Consider the following 22,680-nt stretch of genomic DNA (forward strand, 5'->3'; position numbering starts at 1 on the left):
CTGTCTTATGTTTATTATTATCATTTATTTATTTATTTATTTATTTTTAATGGCTCAAGGTTTTCTTTAATTTTGTAATAATTAAAATAAAAACAAAAAGACAAAAAGTAGGAAAAAAGAAGATGTACAAGGGAAATGTTTAGTTTTGGAAATTCCTAGAAAAAAATTATTTCTATCCCAGTTGTATGCACTTTGTGGATAAATGAACAACGTTCTCTACAGAACCATGTGTAACTTCTAAAACGGGGTAAAGCAACTTGCTGTTTGCTAGTGAGATATCCTGCTGCATACTTGTTCATGTAGTAACAATGTGGTGGTTTTACCCAGCTGGGCAGCTGAGCTCCACCACAACCACTCTCTCACTTCCCCTCCTTGAAGAGGGGGAGAAAATACGATGAAAAGTGCTCAAGGGTTGAGATAAGGACAGGGAGATCAATCAAAAATTATCATAGTGGGCTAAACAGACTCAGCTTCCCCCAGACCCCCTGCTCCTGTGTGGGCTCCTCTCTACAGGCTTCAGATGTGGCCTGGGGCTTGCTCCTGCGGGGGCTCTCCATGGGCCACAGCCTCCTCCAGGCCACATCCACCTGCTCCACCGGGGGCTAATCCACGGGCTGCAGCGTGGAGATCTGCTCCATGTGGGACCCATGGGCTGCAGGGGGACAGCCTGCTCCACCAGGGGCCTCTCCACAGGCCACAGGGGAACTGCTGCTGCCTGCCTGGAGCACCTCCTGCCCTCCTGCTGCACTCCGGGGGGCTGCAGGGCTGGTTCTCACCCCTCTCTCCCAGCTGCTGTTGTGCAGCAGTTCTTCCCTTTCTTAACTCTGCTCTCCCAGAGGCTAGCGTTGTTCCCTGGCTCAGCTCTGGCCAGGGGCAGGTCCCACTGGAGCTGGCTCTGATCTGACGTGGTAGCTTCTGGACTATTCTCCGAGGCCATCCCTGCAGCCCTCCTGCTACCAAAACCTTGCCATGTAAACCCAATACAAACATATTGTAAGAGACTTAACAGCGTTAGTTCCATATTATCATTGCTTTTGTTTATGTGGAGTATCATGGTATCCAATGTAATTCAAGTGCACACAATGGATGAGGTTTAGTTTTAAAAAATAAAAATAAAAAAGGCAGTAAGTTTTGAATTTTTCCTCAGTTGCTGTCAGCAGAGTATGCTCTTCAGGAAGTGTAGGACATGTCTTCAGAGAAAATTCTGATTTATTATTTTATTTTATTTTATTTTATTTTATTTTATTTTATTTTATTTATTTTTTATCATGATGGACAAGACAAGAAACTGGTTTGGTGATGAGGCTGTTTTTCCTTCTTAGTGCCCTGACACCTTATTCTAGATTTTTGCCCATATCTGTGGGTAAAATACATAAGCTTCTAGTGGGTGGGAAAATTTCTCAATCACCTGAGAGTTAGTCAGAAGGTAAACAAGCTTCAAATTCATTTTGGAGATATAATTATGCAGTGTTTCACTTAGGAACATAATTGATATATATATATATATATAAAAAAATAAAATTTATATTATATAAATATATATATAATCAAATGAGTAATCTTAAATGTCACTGGACTTGCTTTGAAATTAGGTAAAGTCTTGTAAAAACAGTGTGAAATTGCATTGTTGGTCACTTTTGTAAATGAGAATGTTCAAACTATTGTCAAGCTGAATACCAAAGCTAATTTCAATGTTTTAATCCTGGTCTTATTCTGGACTCTTAACAGAACTATCTTCTGTAGTTGCTTTCTTTCTAAGTCAGGTGGATCTGTTTTTCCAGTTAGCATCTGGAGAGCAGGTATTCCTTTTCTATCTCTTTCTCTCTCTTTCTCTCTCTCTCCCTTTTTTTTTTTTTTTTTTTTTTTTTTTAATTCTATTACGGCAGTATGATCTCTGTGGAAAACTGGCTGAGGGTTGCAGTCCAGAAGTACCTTTGCTGTGTTACCTTCCAAGGAAATGTGATTTCTGATTAAAATGGTGCATGTTGTTTTTCTTGAAGCCTCTGAGTTTCCAGTAAAAATCAATTTACCAGACACTTTCTCAAGCTACTAGGAGGCTTGTAAATGGTCTTTACAGTTAGTCAGAGAGTAACTGTCACTGTATGTGAGAAATTCTAGGACTGTCCGAAGAAGTAAAAGACTTTGTTTTTCTGGAATAAATAAATAAATGAAATCTCTGACTAGTCTGAAGCTGGATGGAACATAAGGTCACATCACAATATATTTGGCTTTCTCAGTGTCTGACTTGCAATTTTCATGCAAGTCTGGGACACTGAGAGACACTTTGTGCCAATACCAAAAAACAGATCTGTGAATGAGAGGAATTTATGCCCAGTATGGAGTGACTAGTTTCTGCAGTTGTTCCAAGATTAATTTCACACTTCATAATTTCTTGTGGAAGAGTTGTCCAGAAAAGGTTGAATCAATGCAGTGGGAATAGGCTGTTAGCTTGAATAGGAACTCTGTTCTTACTCTGGACCCAAACAAACCAGCATTCACTTTGCTGTAGTCTTGCTGAATTCTGTAATGGTGTGTGTAACTTCCCATGAAATTAAATTGGGCCAAAGCTGACCCTGTGGGGCTTTTGTTTAGAAGTTTTGCACCTTCTCATTTTTTTTTTTTTTTTTTTTTTTTTTAGAAAAAGGGCACGAGTCTACCAGCTGAACCGTTGGCATTGGCTGGTTGTTACCTTACTTCAAAATAAAACCTCTACTAAAAAAATGGTAGTACCTTGTGCACTAACACAGGAGTAAAGTATTTTCAATATTAAAACCGCACAAAAGACATCTGCGCTCCTTTTATTACCAGCTTGATAATCTGATCCGCCCTCCCACCCTCCTCCCCTGCTATAATTTGCCATGGTTTTCATAGCTAGCACACCTGGCTAAAGCTGTGATTTCTGTTAGAAGATTAATCATGGGGAGAGACCAGGAACTAGTTGGCAAACAGGTCTGACACAATTAATCTGGTGCTTCTTGATGACTATGTTCAACTTCTGACAGCAAGAGTCACATCAAAAGGCTAGTCTCTATTTGCCTGGATAGTAGAGCGGGAGGGCAATAGATAAAACAGGTTTTGAAAGTGTCCCTGAATCAGCCATTAAGGAGACTGCTGGAGTAAGGAGCAGAGAGTGATGCCATGGAGCCCAAAGATTTTTCTGTTTTCAAAGTCTGGTCCAAGGAATCCATGTAGCAGGATGAGCGTGACTGTATATCTCCATGAGCGGGTTCCTGGAAAAGACAATCAGCCTGCATCCAGTGGAGAGAACATGCTAATGGCAGGAAAATTTAGGGAATGACTGCAGAATACTCTTCATGATTATAAGTGAAGGTGGATATTGATTTTTTTTTTCCTCAGTCTTCTTGTTCTGTATCATTTATTTTTTTCTTAGCGAGTACTGAGGATAACTGATCAAAGGCCAATGCAGTCATGCTGTCATTCCCAGGCTGGTTCTGCACAATCTAGCTTACACCTGAGGCAATACAGCTATATTAATGCAGTACTCTGCCCGAGCTAATTAACTCTGAGCTAGCTCACGTTTCTCAAAGTAGCACAGTAAATCTGTATATTTACTTCGGAGGAAGAAGCTGGGAGACTGCAGGGCCATAGCCCCACTTTTCTCCTCCCACTGACACCATCCAGTTTGCAGACCTTTTCCTGAGCACCTGATGCAGCTGCTTAGCCCACTTTGTTCACTTGGGAACTGCGAGGATGAGGTTTCAGTAAGTGCTGTACAAACAGTGAGCTAGAGACAATTTGCAATGTAGACAGACACATAGCATATGGATAGACAAAACAGATGGTGTGTGAGGGAGAAGGAGAGTAGGAACAGAAGCACAGAACAGTGAGCAGATTTCCTCCCAGTTGTCCAAGTCTAGTACAACTAGACTAGGATCAAAATGAGAGTCCAAATTCCATGGCCTGGAGGTCAGTGACTTATCAGTATTGCCTTAAGTCAGGGAGTAATTTTTTTATTCCCTTAACTCATGCTCACTTTGAGTATAGCTATTATCTTCCAGAGAACTTGAACTGGAGTTTGTCTTTATGTCCAAATAGTTTAGAGGTTTTCTAATCACAGTGGTTCTCATCAGGAAAGGTCAGGAGGAATGACATTTTTCACAGTCAGTCTTGTTTAAAACCTGGCAATGGTTCATGCATAACAACAGCAACAATTTGCATTTATATAGCACCTTCCATCCCTTAGGATCTCAGAGTATATAAACCATGTGTAGGAATAACTTCACTGAAATGACTGTTAAAAATCCCCCTTGAAGCCCCTCAGACTGTGGGGTACTGTGAAGCTCTTATCTAGCAGCAAGCAGTTAAGCATTGCTGCACAGGCCACAGAGAAAGGCACTGAGAAGTTACTGTTTCTTATCAGATGAAACTGGTAGATGAAGGGAAAACAGTCAAACTGCATATCAGAAAATTTGGCTTGAATTGACTTTGAGCTGACGCTATCCCTACGGACATAGAGTAGAAAACAATTTCAAGATCACTGGTGATCAGAGCTCTGGTTTTGTGCCTTTCTGCAGGACACATCTGACAGTACAACTCGTTGTGCTGGCTCAGAGCAAACAGATCTGTATACTTATTCCTCACACTCTCCAGAATCATTATATACTGGCTTAGATGTTTGTTAGTAAACTAGATCTGGTGGTATTTCTGTCCAAGTATCATGTGAGCCTGTCCCTGATTCAATCTGACAATATTAGTACGCAGTTTTGTGGCTACAAAGAGCCTTCTAGACCTCCAAAAATCCCACAGTCAAGCTTGTGTATATTCTACTTGTTTAGAGAGCAGAGATAAAGCTACTTTATTAGTACAGAGTGAGATGAAAATGATATCTAACTGAAGATTGTGAATTAATGGAGGAAATTCAGTGGGCTTGACTTAACCAGATAAAAGTGTATATGTTGGTCTCATGACTAAATTAAGTAAATTCTATACATCACCACGTCGTCCTTTGGAAGTGCCTAGCAGTGACATAACAAAAGATACAATGACAGAGTCTTTGTACTATCTGAACTTGTCTCAGCGTTTTATAAGGTGAGCCTGAGGTTACATTTTTTTTTTTTTTTTTTTTTTCACTGAGTCACAGGAAAAAATTAATTTAGAGATGAATATAGCCTACTAAATATGCAATTAAATTTGTTTTTCCTAAGTCCTGGACTTAACTCTTATTAGGGAACAGGCACTGTTAATACATGGCTTGAGTCAGAAAAAGGGCTGTACCCTATAGCACTCAGTGAAACTGGCAGTTGTACAGCATCTTTTGAACATCCGATCATCTCTAAGTGTTGCTATTCCCACAGTCTGCAAGCAGATCCGTGACTGTCTGATTGTCTACGGTAGGAGTTGAGGGGGCTCACCTCATTTGTGTGTAGTGCTGTCCAGGCCACCCCAGCAGTGATTATTCATCACTGCAGTCTTTGCTGTGGCACTCATAAAGGTGAGGACCAACATTTCTGTGGGGAACTGTACACTGAAGAACTGTATAAATGGCAGAACTGACTTTAAAGGCTGATCCTGAAGAAAATGGAACTATTAATGCCCATAATGATGACATAAAAATAACATTCCCCTGAGGACATAATTCGTCTTATGTGAGAGGAGGGCTGACAAATGCCCCCGATAAAGCCTAGTATTTTTACTGTTAAAGTGCAAAATGTTGTAATAACAGGCTGAGAACAAATTGACTGTTTAAGTAACAGGTTACCTCAAAGCTTCCGCCAATCAGCATCTTCCTTTTTTTTTTTTTTTTTTTTTTTTTTTTCTCATATTTCATATTTTATTTTTATGACCAAGGGAACTTTTTGTAATAAGGTGTTTTATTCTTGTAACTAATTTGTTCAAAGAAAAAAAGTGCCTGTAATCTACAGTTACTCAGCACTGCTTACTTAAAACTTAAACACCTGGAAAGATTTTTTATTTTATTTTATTTTATTTTATTTTATTTTATTTTATTTTATTTTATTTTTTTCCTCCAATACTGTCTTCATCTCAGTATTTGTTAGCATAGGCATGCACTTAGCTCCTGAGTTGTATGGGACTGTTTCACTTGGTTGGATAGCGGAAAATAGGGAAGTACATGACAAGACTTCAGTTTGGAAAAGTGATGGCTGAGAAGGAATAAGACACACGTCTATAAAATTCTAAGTGATACAGAGGAAAACAGGTTAGAGTAGTGGAACTCCTTGCCACAGGATGTTGCATAAACATGTGGGTCCCTCAAGTAGATAAGCTCAGGGGGGTAAGAAATCAAATGCTGCCTGTGGTTCATGAGGTCCCTGAGCTACAAATGACTGGGGGGTGAGGGAGCACTATGAAGGGTTATCGCTACAAATTTAAACTGCTCTTGGCCTCTTCCCTTAGTGTGGCCAAGTGCATTGTTCCTCAGTCACTGGATTTCAACTTGCCCAGACAAACCATTCCAGCCTGTCAAATTTGCAGGTTCATGTTGTACGAAAAAGTCCAGGACTTCCCAGAAATGTTAAAACTACAGGAAAAAAAAAAAAAAAAAAAAAAAAAAAAAAAAAAAAGAGAGATTTGTTTGTATGGTTCACAGAAGGAAACTGAAAGATGGGGTATTCATTCTTCATACTTTGATCTAAATGCATTGTGGACACCCAGGGTTCCTTCAGAAGAGGTGAGCTGAATCTATGTCAGTCACGGATAGCGCAACTATCCTCCCATGCTGAACTGTCTTTTGAGCAAAAGTCATGGGCAAAGTGGGAGGAGTGGGTGGCCCTCAGCTGGGTCCTGACCTGGAAAGCACCTCTGTGTTGATTTCTGGCTGTGGAATAGAGGCAGAGCTCCCTGACAAACCAGTGATTTGGAATATGACTAGGAAGAAAATTCCCTTCAGCTTCCTTGCTGCCTACCCAAGGAATTTACATGCTCTGCCTAGCTGAAAGGACACCCTGGGGCAAAATATTGTTTCTGATTCTTGGACTTGGTGGCACAGACCTCCAAATTTCTCTGGGTCTGGAGGTGTTCAGCGTTTCTGTACGTAATGAAATTCTCCATATCAGCCTCTTCCTTCCTCCCTTTCTGCTCCTTCCTCTCTCTGTTTAACTGAGGCTATGGGGCCCCAGAGCTCTCTGTGGCTGTTCTGTTCATAGCTTTAGCCCCTTCCCTAATGCAGCAGCTTCATCAAATATTTTTCAAGGACAACTTTTCTCCCTAAAGGTTTGCTCAGCAGCAACGTCTGTCTCATCTAGGGAATCTATTCTGATTAATTTGACTTTAGCTTTCTTTACTGCTCCAGTGGAGTCTGAATTTGTCAAGGACTTAAATATATATACATACACCAGGGAAGTTTTAAAAAAAGCCAGAGCACAATACGCTGCCTCCTCATTTTATTAAGAGGATATGCAGTTCCTTGCAAAGGGACTGCGGCTACCAGCCTGGCCAGACCTCAATGCAGCAAAGATGACTCCTGCAGCCCGGGACTGGCTGTTCTCTGACGCAACCGCCGCATTTGTGGGGTCACCAGATACCTTGGGGGGTGTATTTTTTTTTTTTTTTTTTTCTAATTAACCGTGTGCTTTCCGGGGAGCAGGGCGGGCTGGCGGCCAGCAGGTGGCTGTCACCCCCCAGAAACGGCTCGGCCAGCGCCGGGAGCCCCGGGCCGGTGCCCGGTGTGACGGCAGCAGGCGGCGGCGGGGCCCCGACCTCGGCCTCGGCCTCGGCCTCGCTGGGCGGCGCTGCCTGGCCCGCTCGCAGCGGCCTAGCGCCGGGCCTCCGCCTTCTGCAAAGCCCTCAGCAGCGCAGAAGGGCCCTGGGTGTTTAACACTTCCAGCCTAAGTCAGGGTTGCAGCTTCTTCTGGCGTCTTTCTTCGTATTGTCCCAGGCTCGTCCCCTGCACTGCTTACTGCAGTTGCTGCTGGAAACACACCTACTTCTAATGCCGCCTGTCAGAGGAACCTAGTTGATATGGGTCCATATCTTAGTCTTACGTAGGTCTCTTATGCCATAGTCCATGCTCGTAAAGTACTGCTTCTTAAGCAGCACTTGACAACTTTATTGCTGTAGTTCAGCTTATTTAAATAGAAATTGAGAATGGAATTTATAAAGAAAAGAGCTAAAAGCTTTCCTTCAATCATAAGCCAACAGAGGCACCACTTTCAGCAGAACTAAAAGAAAAGCCGAGGGAAAATGAAAAAGCAATCAGACATCTAGCTAAGAGCATCCCGTAAGATGCTGACAAGGTCTTGGATGATATCAGAAACCAAAGGTTAGCGTGACTGGAAAACACCTTTTGTGATGAATTTCTAACCCTGAAAGAAAATAAATCAATCTGACATTCAGCTGTGGTTTCCCTGCTTCTCTCCCCGTAGTGAATGCATGTTTCATTAACAGCATATTTTAAATGAGCCTGTGAAACATAAAAAGGGAGGTGAAGTTAAGGCTTGTCTTCCTTGTCCCACAGGTGGAATTAGTATCAGAAAGGCTGGGAGTTAACTATAGCACTTACAGGCGTCTTTGTGAAATTCTTGGGCTGCCTGTGAAAAGTAATTTTGCTACCACTTCCTTCATGGGCGGTTGGTACAGAGCCCTCAGTAAGACATTCAGAGAAGGTGGCTATAAATTTGCTTTTTCCCTACCCCCTCATATTCTCTGCATGTAGACACATGTATGCCTGACCGCACAGTGTGCTTCAGCTGGCAGTGTGATTCACATCATCTGTGGGATACTTTTGCCTGAACAGCTGCCTTTGCTAAAAAGGCTGGTAAAGTATTGTGCAGTTGCTCAACAGTTTAATACCTTCCCCTGATCCTGCCATGTTAAGTGTTTATGGCCTTGAGCTGCCATTCAATCCACGTAGGACTGAAGACATCCTTTACACAATGCCTGAGGGTGTCCATGCTTAGAAATGTGAGCTGCAACCAGTGACTCTAAGGAAGGATCCCAAAGCTGAAATTAGAACAATTCCCTGAAATTGGGCCAGTTCCCCAGAGCTCAGGACATCTGAGCATCTGTGATATTATCCGTCTTGGTTAGCACAGGAAGGCAGATGAGTTTTCCAGTGCTCTGATCTACAGAGCTTTCATAATTACTGTTTGGATTGCTTCCCTCCTTTTTTTTTCTAGGGTTGCCTTTAGATTTGGACTCCTCTGTAGGTCTCTTTGTGATTCCCAAGGGAATACTGGAGATGGGGGTAACATGCCTTTTACGTCATGTGGTGCTTTTGGTATTAGCAGTTACTACTGCAAGGAAGAAGCTCATAAGAATGTATTCCAGCTAGTATGGGATGAGCAGACAGAGGCTCTACATGGAAGCAGACTCCAGATGCTTGCCTGTATGGTGCATGACCTTTGCTTAGTTGTTCAAGGGTAGCATATAAAAGGTGGATACATTTGAAAGCATTAACATTCCTCCACATCTTCTGAATAAATTTGCTATTTTATAGGACTTAATTTTGTTTAAAATCCTTCCTGTTGTTTCCTTTCTCAGTCCCCACCACTTAGGAGGTCAGCAGAAAGTTACAGCTTGCCTCATATTTATTCATTGCCTTTTTCAGATGAGCACCGGTCTCTTCATACTTCACACATTTAACCCCTTACTTTGGGTAGAATTTTGCTTCTAGATTTGGAGATAAGTCACTGTTAGTGTCCTTTGTAGAGCTCATATGACACTGAATTTAAAGGAAGATATCTATCTCATAGTGATTAAAATTATTTGAGAATGTTATACAGTTTTTTTTTTTTTTCCTATAATACATATTTCCCACAGAGGTATCATTTTAAAAATTATATTTTCTGTGTTAACATATCTAAAAATAAATGCATTAAAAATGTCTATACCAGGGCATTGGTAGATTAAACCCAGGTTACTCATAAAGGAATAAAATAATCAAGTCGATACTTCTCTCCAAACCAGTTTTATTATTTTTAAGCATCTTCTTATTGTTTAAAAATTCTATCTAGCAGCAATTACCAGCCAGAGCTTTGTCTAAGGTAATAAATGTTCAATGAAAATTTGCTTAACAGTTTTACCTTTTTTTTTTTTTTGGGGGGGGGGGGGGGAGGGGATAGGAGGGGAAGAGGGTAAGAGGGTAAGGTTTTGATTTTGCTTCCTATTTGAACATCAAATTTTCAGAAGACTCTCCTGTTGTTTGACACGTATTTTTGTCTCTACAGATTGCCTTGTGGGTAGGAGAGAGGCAGATTTCAGGCAACATTATTCCAAGGTGCACTTACCTTTGCGTATCTGCTGTCTCTATTTAGGCTAAGAATAAAAATCATCTCATGGCCTCCATTGTTTCCTGTGGTGCTAAATGGAAAAGAAAACAGTGAGAGAGATTGAGATGAGGTGCCCCATCTTGCTTGTGAGCTGTAGGGTTCATGTGCTGGCTCACCACAGCCTGCATCTTCAGCAGGAGGAGGCAGCAGCCAATTTTCAGTGCAAACACATTTGCCAAACGGAGCCCTGCGATGGGAATTGTCTGTAACTTCTTCCCCTCAGTCTCTCTTTGTCTAAACAAAAATGATAAAGCCACTTTATACACCCTGCCTAAGCTTTTACACTTCTGTTGTGTGCTTTGGAGTGAGGGCAGAAATAGTAGAGGTAGAATTCCAAATGCAGCTGGCATTTTTTGGAGCCAAAACATTTTTATTTTTTTTTCACCAAAAAGCAGCAAGTCTGCATTTATCAAAAATTTTAGGGAAGGGGTTACTAATTTATGTTCCAGAAAAAGGGAGGATTTGAATATTTCATTTAAACATTTTCACTGTGAATTTTGGTTTTGAAACAATGCCTCCATTAGGATTATTATTATTATTAATAATAATAATAAAGCAATATAAACACTGGAATTAAATTAGACACCTCCTGTTACCACCAAAATTGTTTTTCTCCTCTTCCTAACAATTTAAAAAGGACTCATGAAAAAAAAAAAGGCAAAAACTTAATGTTTCTCTAATTTTAAGGTTTGACCCACAGGTTTTTTTTTTCCCATACACAACAAGCAAAATTAAGAGGAACTGGGCGTTCCTTCTTTCTATGGTGGTTCTTCTGTAAAGTGAGGGCCAAACAGCACATTTAAGTCCATTATAGACATCTGAGAGCAATTGCTATTTGCAAGATTATGAATTTGAAAATTGATTGAGAAATTTCAAATCGAGCCTTATTTGGAAATTTGCTTCAATTAAAAAAACAAAAACAAACAAACAAACAAAAAAAAACAACCAACCAACCAACCAAACAAAAAAAAACAAACAAAAACAAACAAAAAAAACACCTTCCTTATTTTATGAAAGCAAATGCAAGAGTAAGCAAAAGAGGTATCCAAAATTTTTATTTAAGGTACAGGAGGTGTCTAGTATGGAACAATTGATACAGTCACTTGAAATTAGGGCTAACATATAAGTGTATTTGGTATAACAGGTGCATGTAAGGTGACTAGGTGAGTGCTAGATGAAGAGTGCTGAAGAATTAGGATCTTGATTCTCAGCATGGTCTGTTGAATTAACGGTTTTGTTTATTGTGCTTGCAAACTCTGTTTTTCTTTGTTTAACAAGAGTAAATATTTCTAGATATGTACACACACATCCTATTGTGTGGTGATAGAATTTAGATGAATACATTCCCTGGACTATATTAAAATATCTGTATAATTTTTCATGATTATTTCCTTTTAAGGAGCACACAGCATGTAAAGTATGCAGTTGCAAACCATGCTGCTTCGGCTAGAAAAAATGAAATTTCCTTTCAGAGCTTCCACACTCATTTGTAATGAGGCACATGCTCTGGTTTAGAAATTATTGCAACCAAATGATCCAGAAGCAAGAGTTAATAATGTCTTCACCACATGTGGCACTGCCTGGAGAAAAAATGCTGTGCCCTGCCACATTCATCATTATGCCATCTAGGTGAGTCTCAGGGAGGCAATGCTAGCTTCTGACTAGAGGTTATGCAGGTACAGCCAGGATATCTGTGCAAAAGCACAGAGAACATGCCCTGCAGATATCACATCTCCAGTGGGAGTGTGCACTACATTTGGCAATGGATTGATCAATCCATTGATCCCCACTGGTCACCACAATCCCCACTGGTCTCTTAGTAAACCTATACCTAGAGAAATATGGGAGTGTCTTTTTATTGAGATGCAAATCACAGAGAAACTGGCACTGTAAGGACAAACTATTATTACTTTTGACCTTTTGCAAGAAGTTCATCATAACCATACATTGTTAAAGCAGAGGTTACCATGACTAGTAAACTTTGCCATTGTCCCTAAATGATGATGTGAGAGTTTTCTGTCAACAAAGCCAGTAACTTCAGTAATCTGAGAAGACCTATTTTGAAAAGAGCCCTTATCTGTCTTTTCTTCCTTCATTTTGATCACCACATTTCTCATTTGGAAAGTTGTATACTGATATCAGCAAATATCCATCTAATTTTTATCTTAAACATGCCATGAGTATCGATCATTTCAGTTCTGAAAAATTAATTTCAAACTTGTTGTTATCATTACTTTGCTGTCAAAGAGAAGCACACATTTTATGACTGCTTGATGCTGGTAAGCTCCACTCTTCATAATTTTTTAAAAAGACTGAATCTAGAGATACACAAAACAAGAGCAGACAGCTGGCTGATCCAGAGTCTGAGCAAGAAACTGACTGTGAGCTGCAGTACTCAAGATTGGAGCTTTCCTATTTTTTTCCCCTTGTATTTCAGGTTGCCTAAGAAGAATAACCATATAATAACCATTAAGAGGAATACTGTCTCTAGGCCATTTAAATAAGAAGATTTATTTATTTATTTTTAGTAATGACCTCTAAATCTTGCTCAGATGTATAATTATTACTATGATAATACAATGATTTATATGATTATATTAGCTAGAAATTTGGAACTGCGTATGAAGAGAACCATGGAAAAAAAGGGGGGTTGGGGAGAGTTGCAGCTCTGTAAAGGAAATTGAAATGGCTGCTTTTGAATGTTGACTATATGCTTTCAGGTAGAATGAAAAGACTGACTGAAACATTTCAGCCATGTTGTATCTTTTTTTTTTTTTTTTTAAAAAAAAAAAAAAAAAGGTTCAGAGAGCACTGCTCAAGGTTAAATGTTCTGGTAACCCAAAGCAGAGAATCACCTAGCTAGTTTGACACTTGAAGTGTCAAACTTGAAGTCTGCCTGTGTCCATGTTGTACACCAAACATGTGCTGCAAATGCTTTTAAGTTCTCTGGTGTAAATCTAGAAAAGGCCAAACAGTATATTTCCATAGGAGGTGCTCATATACTATGGATGAATTCAATATAAAACTCTCAGACAGATAAAGTAACTATGTCCCATTATGCAAAATGTATAGGGTCACAGCTGAGTTGTTGCAACTGGTGGTTACTCCTTAAGTACCCCAATAAATGAAAGCAAATTCAGTGGCAGAGTTCGTACATGATTTGTGAAATTCCTAGTGCTAATCAGGCTTCTGTGGTGTTTAACTTGATTCTCACTGCAGCTCCATGATCTGTGGAACTGAGATGTTAGCCCTGTGAGTTATTATTTTTTAATTCAAGTATACATTAAACTCTGACTAACTTAACCCTATTGGTTATTCCTAGAAAGAGAGTTTGCAAAGTCTGTCTGCACAAAGACAGACCAAGAAAATAATTAGTTTCTGAGAATGTGTCATTTAACATGTAGACAAGGCAGCATTCTTCTGAAGGTGATTAAACCTCAGGACTGTGTGCCTGGTGCATAGCTTTCTCCATAATAATAGTAATAATAATAATAAAAATAGTGTTTTACCTTCTAGAGGAAGAGTTCCAGCAAAATTTTGGAGGATGTGCCTGAAGATTTCTATTAAGTACTTTTAGGGTATTGTGCAGCCTAAGAGGAGTGTAACTGCTGGGAAATGAGTAGATATAAGGATGTATGAACATAAGCTGTAAAGACAAATTTTTGCCCATTATCATATGGTCATGTGAACTATATGGAGAAGGCAGTTGGAGCTCTGAGCTAGCTAAAATCCTCCCTAATGTCATTCTTGTGCTTTGACTATTTGCAAAGCACCTTTTCCTACTCCATATCTTAAGCCCACATTGCAGGATGCAAAGAGGTAAAAGTATCCCCTTTTTCATACACTTCCTCCATTTACAGGAGCGGAAAAAGGCCTTCACTCCCTTGTCTGGGGTACAGGGAAAGACTTGCCCCATAGGATGCAAACTTTATGGAGTCTTCTGTCTCTGCCTGCTTTTTTTACACTGAATGCTAGGAGTTGCTCTAAGAATGCGGAGAGCAACCCAGTCTGGAAAGCCAAAAAATGGCACCTTGTTAATTAACTAAGCAATCATCGACTTGATTGAATCTCTTTGAAGTTTTCCAGTGACTATGTGCACACAATATGCAAAGAGATTAGTAATATAGGAACACCAGTGTTGGTAGTAAGGTCAGCTTCTTGATCAATAGTAACTCAGCCTGAGCAGACATTTAATCTAAAAGAAAGAGGTCATCTCCAATCAGGTCTTTTAAAGAGATCGACCAACAAAATCTAATCACTGATTACTGAGTATTTAGTCAAGCAGTGACCTTGCTTACTGTTGTTTAATCATACATTATTAGCTAATTCCTCCATTCAGCTCCAGCTTGTCAATTAGATTTTGTGCTAATTAATATTTTAACTATTAAAGACGACAGACCATTATAGTGTATTTGACACTGACTTCATAGGAACTTCAATATAGCCCAGGGGCAGCAAAGTCAAATCCATTACCTTTCTGCAAGGCTGAATCTGTCTGTCTCCTTATCATTCTGAACAAATGTTTCTTTAGCCTGTTCTTAAAGACCTCCGATGACGGATAGGCCACAGCTTCACAACATGAAGGTATGTTACAACATCCTGCTATCTTGTATGGTGGGAGGAAAGTAAGGAAGGAACACATCTTTTCATAGATATGTCTGAGCAAAACATCTCACTTCCAAATCTGTCATCAGCATTAATAATGAACAGATTGCAGTCCCTGCAGAACTAGAATGAACTACCAGAAATCCTATGTGTTTGTATTACCAATATCTCATCTAAAGTTTAAGAGCCCTGTGTAAGGGGACCTGTTTGCACTAGGTAGCAATGAAACAGCCAGCAGGCTGAATAAGAAAGAGGAAGAGATAGTTTTCAGCTCCAATGCTACCTTGCTGTCTTACTTTCCCCAAATCCTGATGGATCAGGAGTGGGGATAGCAGATCGCTTTGAGATTCCCAAACACTTGCCTCCAGAGGAAGCCACTTAGAACACTTGTATCTGTATGCCCTGAATTAATGAAGTTGCTGGTCATTCAGGATGCACCTGTATTAAAAACTAAAAACTAACTGAAGCAAAACACTAAATCAACACATCCAGACTTAGCATAAACTATTTGCTCAGAAGTGGCTCAGAGAGGGAGAGTGCATTTTAAGGTCAACATTACATCCAGGATTGTGAAAACGTGACCTTGCTGTGAATGTTGAATCCTCCTCTCTCATCCAGGATGTGTGTTAGGTGTTCTGGGTAAGAGGTGCTAACCAGCAATAAAACTATTTTTTTTTTTTTTTTTTTTTAAATTTATGCATTTAGGCTTAGAATTATGCTTTGCAGTTCACTTTCTGGTATCCCATGTTTTCCAAAATACATAAAAGCCTGACTTGAATCTTTAAAGCAGAAATCATAGCTTTGATTCATTTTTAAGCCTAGTTGGAAACCTATGCAGCTCTATTTCTTCCTGAAAGCAGTAAATCCACAAGTCCATGCAAGAATCCCCTCTGTGGGATGTGTTTTGGCAACCTCATCTACCTCACCTGTGCAAGGACCAGGGACAAAAACAATGTCACTCTTTGCCAAGTTTTGGAAGCAGTTACCTTCAGCTCAAACCAGTGGCCTCTATATGGTTAAGTGCAGACAGATGAAAGCAAACCTCAAAACGTCACAACATCCCAACAGAATGAATCCCAAGGTCTTCTGACTATGCTTGCCCTTTTAAAAACCATTGATGAGCTGCACCTGATGCTGCACCTGCCTGCACCAGACCCCTCAATGTGAAACAGGGGCATGAAAGCTGTGCAAATAGAGCATATTCAGAGGCTCTTGTATCATGACAAGACTCTAGCTGGTCTGAAGCTCTATGTTTTTCTCCTGTGATCTTTTTCATCTTCTTACAGGGGAATCTTCCCATTTTCCCTGCCAGCTTACCAGCTTAACTGATGTAACTTGCACTTGCTTATTTCTTTCTCATGCTACACTAGTGCTTGCTTATGGGACTCTGAGCCTGTTTTTTTTTTCAAATAATTTTTTTTTTTTTTTCCTCATAAAATACATTATCTATTTCTACAAAAATTTGCCTCTGTGTCCTTTGACCCTCTTGGTTATAATAACGTTTTACTTACATTAGCTTCCTCTTAAGGGCAATACTGACCCATTTCAGTTCTTAAAATTCAGCAGTACCCATGAAATGCTTCACCGAGAGCTATATTAGAATTTTCTTCTTCCTATTCAAGGAAAAAATGAAAGCAAGGGAGAGGGAGATATTAATTAGATCATGCTCAGATTGAATTGGCAATTAGTAACCATTTTTTTGTTGTTGCTTCTTTCAAGTCTAATATTAGAGTTTTTTTTTTTTTTTTAATGGTTTGTATTTGTTGGTCCCACACTTGGTTTTGGCATTGGTAGGCTCTTACAAATTTATATTCTTACACAAGACAATTTGCTGCTTCCTGTGCACTCCAGTCAGGGACTGAAATTAGTCAAATACTTGTTTTAATACATCTTTAAATATTTTAACACAATTATTGAACACATATTTATGATGTTTTGATAAACAAAAAATCTATGAATACTTTAGAGGTTAATTACATATCTGATAACAATTTGATAACCAGCCTTAGGAAGGATTTTAGTTTTCAAATGGAGTAACAGCTGTAAGTAGACGCAGTAAGGCAGAATTGGTTAAATGTATCCCCTAAGGTTTTAAACCAAAGCTTCCATTTGTCTAAAATGAAAGCAAGGAGGAAAGGGAGGAATTGAATGACACAAGCGCTGTGAAGTTGTTTTTGTTTTATTTTCATGTAGGTATCATAAATCTCATGTGGTTTCTGATGCCACGTAAAAGATATCTACAGCAGAATTTTTCTTTTCTGTCATTCCATACTGTAACTTTTCTTTTTGCTTAGGGTTAATACTTTCATTGCCTCATCCTGAGCAGAACTGAATCCTCAAGTGTCTGTATAGCTAAGGGATGTTGTGGCTTCTCAGAAGGATGGGCACTTTTGAAGTGCAGGATCTATTGGTTTCTGAGTACCATTATTCTCCTGATTCAGCACAGCTGTCAACAATAACCTCCTGGGAAAAGGAAGAATCACCCTTCTACTTTGCTGGTGTTGTCTGAGTGCCTGATTTCCTTTTATATTTTTTGTATATCATAACAGCACAACATTTCAGACATGGATACGTAAGCAGAGCATATATAAGTAGGATTTTTGTGTGTGTGTTTGCTTGTTCTCATGTGTACATTGAATAGGATTTTTTTTTTTTTTTTCTGAGAAATCATTTAATTTACATTAAATTAAAATATTGGCAGAGATAAACCAGCATAGGCTTTAACCTCTATGCTGCTGTGCTACCATGAGAGAGTAGCTTGTCTACAGACTTGATCTTCCTCTGTAATACTCTGGGCTAAACAGAGCACATCATAGCAGGGGAAGTTCTGCCACAAAAGGTGGCAGAATTTGTTCATGTGCAGAAACCTGAGATTTTACATCCCAGATGGTAGTTTTATGGGCCATTATGATGTCTCAGACTGACTCAGCAGGTGAAATGAAGTTCTATTTCTAAATAGTTCTATTACTAAAAAAGAAACAAACAAATGAAAACCCCAAACAACTAACGCTGAATATTGGGAGTTCAGATTTTGGCCCTGACTAGGACTCAGTAAGTCACAGACCAACTGCTGTTATTTATGCGATGGTACGGTGTGATTAGATTTCCCCTGGATCATTAGAGAGTCTCCGTGGGTGGTGATGTGCCAGTTACTGTTCTCAGCTGGAAGGAGAGTCAGCAATAAACAGCCAGATGGGGGGAAGAGGAGAGAAGAAAATTCTTAATCAGAGCTGAATTTTCAAATTAAAACCACACAGATTTTATGTGAAGGAAAAAAAAAAAGTGCTTATTTGTTAATTCCAGAGACTTCAGTTGTCTTTCGTTGTCTTTCCCTGTAACAGTAGGATGAGGAAGATCTGTTGCCTGGCTCTAAGTTGATGTCCACAATTGGCAGAGGTCTTGAGCGAGCTCTGGCAGTGCCAGCCCCCATTGTACATTGCCCATTTCCAGGCGCAGCTTGAGCACAGTCATAGCAGAGGGGTAGGGATGTGCATGTCATGTTATCTTGTAGGGTGGTAGAGCTATGTGCTCAGGCTGTACGGGTAGTACAGCACCCCAATCCTTGGCCTTTCCAGTGGTGTAAGTTTAAAATACAAGAAGCCAGATGGATTTCACTATGACAGGACTGTAATTTGCATTTGGGACTAACTCACATCATCTGCTGTTGTGTTCCTGCTAAGGTAGGCTTAGAAAGAAAAGCTTCCACAGTTGTTATGGGTATCCTAGTTTTTGTGCAGTTAGAATGTTTCATAAAAGCATATTTTTTTTAGAAAGATAATATGATAAGAGGCAAAGAAGGTAAGAAGGTTCAAATATTTCCTCATCCCAATTTAGAGGCATTAATAGGAGGAGAGTTTGCTGGAAAGCTGTGCTTCTACATTTTGCAATAAAAACTTTTTTTTTTTTTTTTTTTTTTTCAATATAATCTTAAACTGATGCAGAATAAAATTTTAACTTTTCAAAACACTGAAAAGGGAGGTGGATACTTGTCTTTGAAAAACAATCCTCCAGTTCACATTCATATTGTAGTGGTCTATGTTCCACAGGTTTTAGGTCTGCTGAGTTTGCTGAGAGAAGACTCCAAACTGATGCCCCCTAGGCAACCTCTCTGCCTCTTTCCATGTATTGTGGACCACTGACAAAAAGGCTATGGCACAGTGTTACAGATTTTCACATTCAAACAGTCAGGGTGAGCTTAGGGAGGATCAATTCACAGGCAGCAAACTGTGAAAACACTATTACAAAGGATTCATTCTGTAAAAGAATACTGAAAATCATGTTAAAACAACTCCTTTTGAGGGCTCATCCACCTCAGTTCTGAAAATGGGGTAATGTTTCAAATCACGTTGTAACATTTTACACCAAACCCCAAGGCTTTTAACTGTAAGGCTGTATACAGTAGTGAATGATAAGCACTGTTGAGCACTGTGTCCTAAACTCTCTTAGTTATTTTCCAGAATATTTTGGATTTTTATGTTTCTCAGCCCAAAGGTAATGTTTTCTAAAAATCATTGTTATAACAGCATATGGCATAATAGCTAGTTACATGGCTTTGAGAAACCTATCTCATCTAATTATGAGCCTTTAAAGATATAAAGATATAAATCTATCCTATAAAGATGTAAATCTCTTTACTAATATATTTCCATCAAAGAGGTGTCTTTTTCAAATAAGTGTAATTGCAATAAATCACTGTTAAAATACTAGACCTCAAAAAATGTTTCTCACCTTCTCCCAAAAGTGGAATTTCAGTTTTACCTGGTTTCTTCTATAGCATCATTCACAGTGATGTCAGCATGTCCAATTTTCTCCTCCCAAAGGCCTAAGACTAAAAATACCCTTCTTCAGATCAGTGACAAGTCTAAAATTTACTGTCTTAGGAGCCATCAGGGCTAGACACTGCAGCTTGCTGTCATTCAAAATCATGACTCACTACTTATCAAGAAGGCTTTGGTTTCAAAGTCCCGATATTCAGGAAATGCGAACCAACTTACCTGAATTACTGTATGAGGAATATCTATTTTAGAAACTTCTAAAGTGTATTAATTGTTGTCTCCCTCCATCTGAGGCCTTTATGTTTATTTCTTACTGTAATAATAGTGCTTGACTTTACACACTGAGAATTTAAGGAGGAAAAAACCCTACTCTTTCGATAAGAAACATAACTAATCTGAATGATATCTTGTATTTAGATTGTGTTTCTCCGCCTGCCACAGATAATATTTACATGCAATTTTTTAATTTATGGATAATATTATCTTTCCTGTGCTATCGTGTGTTATCTTTTCCTGTGTTATCTTTCCCGTGTCACATCTTTAACCGTCTTATTGTAAATTTGGTGTGCATCTCATGCAGTTGTTAGATCAATAAATCTTTAATATCTGGGATTTGAGGTAACTCAAAAGTCAGAAGAGCAAGTGTAAGAAATAGAAAAAATGCATTAATGTTCTGGATAATTTAGGGGGGAAAAAAATCATGCTAAAGGTACATTAATTAAAATGGAGGCCAAGCAAGGGATATGTGAGGCTGGGGAAACTGAGTAGCTGTTAGTACTCCAGTGCTTATTAAATTATTTAAAAGAAGTAGAATAAGGAAGGATCAATACCCATTTCCCTTCCTTGCTTCCCCATTCCCACCCTGTTCTGTAGCCTGATGGCTAACCCAAGTTCTCAGCAGCAGCAAAGTTCACTCAAGTCTCTTCAGGCAGGAGAAAAACCTAGCAAAGTTCTCCTTCACTATGGGTGCAAGGGAAAGCTGCTTTCTCGCTCGTACTTTGTAACCACTGCTGTGCACTTTATTTGCCTTTTTCGCAGTTCAACTCAATCAGCACATTAATATGGGACCTCTTGGGCTGTTCCATTTAATATACAGCATTTTTTTTCTGGGCTTTTAATTTCAGCAAGGAAAACAAAAAAGCAAGCAAAGGAAGTCTGATTTGAGAAAGACCAAACTGCTTCTTTGTCTCTTTTTCTTTTGGATAGCCCTCTAGAATATCAGTTATTTTCAGAGCTGTCATTGTAGCTGACAAATTCTCTTACCTGAACAGACCTTGCTGGAGAGTCCTACATCACTCTGAACTGTAAGCTCCCTCAGTTCTCAGAGTGACAGTATCACTCATGTTTTTTCTGACCTAGTCAAGCAAAGTCTTGCTTGAATGACTGATATTCTAATTACTAAGATCTAAGGCCTTATGCAGTGCATACAGGTGTAGAGTATGAGAGAGGATTGCAATGGTAATTATATACCAGTGTAAGCCTTTCAGACAACATTTGTACAGGACCTGATTGTGAACTACTGGTGATTTTAAACAGAGGGAGCCTTACCTAGAAAAAAATGCAGATGTTGAGTCTTAAATGGAGTTGCTCAATCCATTTCTTACTGATGATCTATTTACAATATTATTGCTGGTTCTCATGAACCTTGAAAATATGCTGGCTATTACTTAGTTCTACTTTTTAACAGACCTTGTAACACCATGCAGCCATTTTCCAACCCCAAATCTCATCTCCTATCTTTTAAAATCGTTGTTCTATCTTTATACCATCAGAGGTCTAGCAGGGAATAGGGACATTGTATCACTTTGCACGGTAATGGGGGAAAGAAAAGGGAATTGTCTATAATTTGTTTCTCCATCCAGACAAGTCAAGCTAAGTTATGATGGGAGCGGTGCAGCAGTCATGATCACCTACCGTTTTATAGCTGATGTGATTGTTTTTATGAAGCCTATAACATTTTTAACAGTGCTGTTGTGCTGATCATTGCTCTTGTCTCAGCAGAACAATATTACTACAGTCAAGTCAATTCAGCTTGCAAGCCGGGCTTTCTGCTGGCAAGATGTGAGAAGAAAGTGCACAGAGAATTCACTTTCCTTCCTCAGACACAAGCAGGGGACAAGAGAGAGCAGGGACACTGGTCAGTTGGTCAAACCTTTCAATGAATTATTCAAATATATTTTTTTCCTTTTGGCAAGGTGAAGAGCAATTCTGCCACATTTCAGATAGATAGCAGCCTGCCATTTAGCGTGACTCTTCAGCTGTTGTTATTCATGCAGTGATGGGGTGAAGGGCACAAGGATGGCTAAAAATAAAGACTGGAAGAAAAGGTTGTGGTTTTCATCGATCTGTCTGAATTCTTGAAGGTGCTGCTTTGCAGAGGGTCACATGAGTCAAAACAGTGCTGCCTACAGCCCCACAGCAGAAGGAAGTCAGGTGGAGGGGGGTGAAGAGGGAGGCAGACAGTAATCCCCCATTGTTCCAGCTCCTTCGTGCTTGGTTATTCTGCCTGTGTGCCCTTGTTTGACTGCTTACTTGATTGCTCATATTTCTTGTCTGAATTGCGGCAGGACATGACTTTTAAGTGAACGAGTAACATCTTCCTAGCATGTGATGGGGCCAAATGCTGTGAAATGCTCCTCTGCTGGTGTTGGTGGCCTTACTGAAAAATCCTTTTTACCTTCCACAGAACCACAGAAATTGCAGCAGTTTTTACCATTGTGATAAGAAGAAAGACAGCCTACTTTTCCAGTCTGGATATTCAGCATGTCTCCCTGTTTATTCCCCAATTCCATGCAGCAGACTGACATTTCAGTGATGAAAAACAGTTACCTCAGCTACTTTTAACTTGTCTAGGCCATTGCTCTGTTTCTTGAACACTGAAATACTGCCAACCCCCCAGTTTCCCAGTTTTTTAAAATTATTTGTCACCAGTGTCTGTTTTATAGCTACTTACAAGAGAATAATACTCAACTGACAAAAGAATCAGACCTCAAGTGTAGCCTCCCACTTACCTTGATGTTACCTTGGAGCATTTGCTTCAAAGTCAGTGAATT

The sequence above is a fragment of the Oxyura jamaicensis genome, chromosome 2 (genome assembly GCF_011077185.1).
Source record: "Oxyura jamaicensis isolate SHBP4307 breed ruddy duck chromosome 2, BPBGC_Ojam_1.0, whole genome shotgun sequence".
Taxonomy (NCBI): Eukaryota; Metazoa; Chordata; class Aves; order Anseriformes; family Anatidae; genus Oxyura; species Oxyura jamaicensis.